Here is a 4,600-nt window from a genome sequence, read left to right as displayed (position 1 = left end):
CGCATTTGAAGTCAAGAACGACGAAGATTTAGCGATTTTGTGGATAACTTTCGACTGATTTTCTTCGAAGGGTCCGATCGAGTTGGATGCAAAACTTCAAAGATCGGGAGCCGACATCATCAAAATGTTGACTCATCCTCAACTCCGTGTTTAACAATATGTAACTTTAATTTCATGTTGATCCATCTTTGTAATTTCGATTATTTATGATAAATCAAAGCTTTGTTCATTTGTTTTTTGTTTTCTGCATCAGACAATATTTCGAAGATGCATTTCCGAAAACACTTTTTTTCTCTAAAAAATAAGATATTTTCGGAAGTGCACTTCCAAAATCATCTTTTGGAGATGCACTTCCGAAACATAGAGGTTTAGGAATTTTGCGCGGGTTTCTAAGAAGGTTGGGGGTGGATAAAGAAATTGTCAAAAAATATCATGCAACTAGAAACCTCACCCTTAGGGATCATATTAGATCTCAAACTACTTGAGTCACCACCAACCTATCAAGACTCACAAAGAGAGGACCAAAAACCACAAACCACTACAAACTTCAATCAAAACAAACACTTGATCTATTATTGGTTCTAAAAGAAATCATAGTAACTACACGAGCCCACCTTTACTATACTTAAATATCATTTATAGGTAAAAAAATTATTTTCCCCACTTCTTTTACAATTGTTAAAACACCATTAAAGATACCAACATTACGAACCCTATAAAAGACAAGAGAACAACATGTAAAATCAGAGAAAAATTAACATCTGATTTAGCTCCACCATCTAAAGTGAACAAAAACTCAAACATAAGTCTATGGTCACTAGCAAGAACTATCTACAAATCCATCCACTAAAAAGATCTTATACCAAATTGACATAGCTAAATCAAAAGTGATAAAAAGATGGAAAACTGACTCAATTAAACCCGCACGCATGGGATAATATATCTTGTTATAATCAACTATCATCCCTCATTTAAACAAATTCTTCTTAGGAGGAAGTCCATCTTGCAAAAGATGAAGAAAAAAACATCATCGTAGAAAGGGTCAACCTGCCCAAATGAGGGAGAGGGTCAAGTTCTTAACCACATAGACAAAAAAGAGATAAGAAATTTCAACTGAACATGATAAGCACAGAAAACAAAGAAATATTTATGTAATATATGCTTCCAATTCCACTTATGCTTCCAACTGAACATGATAAACACAGGAAACAAAGAAATATTTATGTAATATATGCTTCCAACTGAACATGATAAGCACAGGAAACAAAGAAATTTATATATAGAAAGAGAGAGAGAGAGAGAGAGAGAGAGAGAGAGAGAGAGAGAGAGAGAGAGAGAGAGAGAGAGAGAGAGAGAGAGAGAGAGAGTAAAATCATTAAGCACATATAAAATATTACCAACCACAAATAACTCGTTGATAAGGAATGGTATCCTTCACCTAGATCCCAAACAAAATTCCCATTTTCCATTCGACTAATCTCTCTCACCAACCCATCAGGTTAAGTAGAAATTGAAAAAGACCTAGGATCTTCCTAGAAATTAGTCTAGAGGCCTGGTCCTGATCTCTTAAGGACACCATCAATAAACTAATTAAAAGGACCATCCTTTTTTGACCCAAGAAGAGAAGCGCCATTCCACCAAGAAGTAGATCGAAAACTTGAGGTTCTACCCCCTTAAAAATAGGAAACAATTGAGTTACCATATCTAGCTACAAGAATATCACACCAAAGACCTGAAGCACATGTAACCAATATCCATCTTCATTTATTAAATATGGCTAGGTATACCAGCCAGAGGTCTCTTATTCATAACCCTTGCTCATAGGATTACAAACATTATCCTACTTGACTAAATAAATCTAAGAATATCCCTTCACTTCTCCCTAAAGAAGCCTTCTTTTAATATTAACAATCTTCATCTTTAAAGAGACATAAAGAAGACATGAATATCATTAAGCACTAAATAAGAAGAACCATTCTACTACCAAAGCTAATATATCTGTTATTCCAAGAATCAAGCCTCTTGTTAGCAAACCAACTAAAGTGTTCCAAATAGATTCAAGCATAGGATTGGCCCCTAGAGGTAGACCAAAAAGAAAGAGTCCATATTAACCCCTACTAGACTACTCTTATAGAAATTATCCTGAAGAAATGAAGCCATCTCGAAACCCCTTAGGATCGCCTTAATACTTCACATATTATCAACATTAAGGACTACCAAAATCATGATTTCATATGGATACTGAAGATGAGAGACTACCAATTCACATGTTCCCAGTCTAAACTCAGAGTAAAGACCTAGCTCAACAACCTTGGAAACTAAATCATAAGCCCATCGGCCAGAGGAAGAAAAAGTAAATAACATAAGGGATTCCATTGTTTCAAACCCTTTTGGATTCTAATCTTTTGATTTACTTACCCATTAACTAGAACCACAATATTCCTAGAAAAAACACAACCTCTCATCCAAGACCTCCACTTTTCATCAAAACCAAATCTGATGAGCATATAATGGGGAAAATTCTTACTAACAAAATCATATGATTTCTCAAATCCACCATAAAAAAGACAAGCTTTCTTAGATCTCTTGGCCAAATTCATCACCTCATTAACAATCATTATTATTGGTCTAAGCCTTATAGTCCAGTAGCTTTATTAGAACTTGATACTTTTATCTAATTATTTATTAACCATAATAAGGAATTTTAATTTTGTTTGTTCTTCCAAAGTAATAAAGTCTCCAAATAGCTACTCTGTTGGATGAAGCATTAAGTGTGACTTAATTGTGAAACCCCATTACACTTAAGGACATTATTCTTAAAGTATATGTCATCAAGCTTTATTGTGAAGTGGAATATCATTTAAGCATTAAGAGTATTATGTGGATAGATCGACTATCACATCTTACGAATAATGAATAAAGAGTTATGAATTCTTCATATAGGTATAAATATTAGGAGTAAAATTTATACTCGATTGACCCACCATGATGAAGTTGCATTGCCTCTTCCTCCTAAGGGTTTTTTTAGATTGCTTGACTTTAGATTTTGGTTTTGCTTATATCATTATTGAGTATTTCACCTTAAGATTGATTTTTAAATCCATTTTTATGCATGCATAAATCAAACTATTTGATTATGGTATAACTAATATGATTCTTACCAATTTTTTAAGTACTTGAATCAAGAACCATATTTGAGAATGGTTCAAGTCATGAAAAGATTGGAATCCCAAAAAACACTTTACATTTTAAAAAAATTGAGATTCTGGAAGTGTGATTTGAATCACACACTTCCATGAATCAAATCACAATTATAGAATGTCTTGGAAACGTTCTAATAGTGTTGTGATTCAAATCACACCATCAATGAATCTAATCATATATGCTTGATTCGAAGAAATTTCATGATTCGAATCAGACACAACTTGCTCATTTTGGTATTTGGCTTTGTAAGTTTGATTCGGATCACACATTTTCATTAATGGAATCACATGACTCAAATTACAAAAATCATGACTTGAATCACATAGTTATTTTTTATTCTATTTCTTGACATTTCATTCAAATCAATTGATTCTTTGACTCGACTCATACTCTACTTATGACTCAAATTAAACATCATGTTGCATAATGATGACCAGAGGGTAATTGTCATGAAGGTTAAATTTGATGGCATACCTATAGGAGAAGGTAATGTTTTCCCTTGTTTCCCCTTTTTTCTCCTAGGGAAACTAGGAGATATCACGTTTGAACCAAGCACCGGCCTCACATATTTCCTATGGGATGAGCTGCAACTACCTCTACCAGTGAAACCTCCGATTATGGTGTTTGTATTAGAGCATAGAGTTTTATCGGCCGTATTTAATAGGAATATGGAAGGAATGAGAATGAAAGAGGTGTGGCATATGGTAGTTTTATCTGAGTTCCATGGTGGACGCAGCTATACTGGTAAAACATTATAGGTGTGCATGGTATCCATACAAGGTTAGGGGATACTTAGATGCCTTAGAAGGTTTATAAAAATATGGGGTGGTTAGGTAATTTTTGCGGAGATGAAAAGCCTTGTATGGTTGGGATACACTGGTTTTTAAAGGATATGATCATGTGAGATGAGTGGCTCTGTATGTTAGCATTGCACTTTGGTGTTATGCGTAAGTTATGGCTCGTCCTTACTCCCGTTAGGGGAGAAGTATTTATAGAGGCCTTGGGCCTAGGGTTTTATTGGGAAGGGTCACTCACCACTTAATAAATTATAGATTGTTGAATCCATATTTCCTTGGGAGACGTGGACCAACTACTGACCCTGATTTCTCTATAACAAAAAAATTGCAAGAACAAGATTTGGTTCCGCATCTGGCCTTAAGCTTTGATGGTAACATTACATGATATCTTAGAAAACAATTTAGCATTCTAACGGTTTATGTCTAGTAGTAGATTTTTCTTACAGGTTTTGACTCTGAATATAAGGCGTGTGGCGTCATCAAGTTCTAAACTCAACACACTCTGACTCTGAAAGAAATTAGTGGTGTTTATAAAAACCCTGACAAATTTTAAAATGCTTATATAACAACCGTTCTGATGAACATTAGTGATAGAGCTT

Source organism: Vicia villosa, linkage group LG4 (genome assembly GCF_029867415.1).
Source record: "Vicia villosa cultivar HV-30 ecotype Madison, WI linkage group LG4, Vvil1.0, whole genome shotgun sequence".
NCBI classification, from domain to species: domain Eukaryota; kingdom Viridiplantae; phylum Streptophyta; class Magnoliopsida; order Fabales; family Fabaceae; genus Vicia; species Vicia villosa.
The sequence above is the reverse complement of the archived record's forward strand: the minus strand, read 5'-3'. Positions refer to the sequence as shown.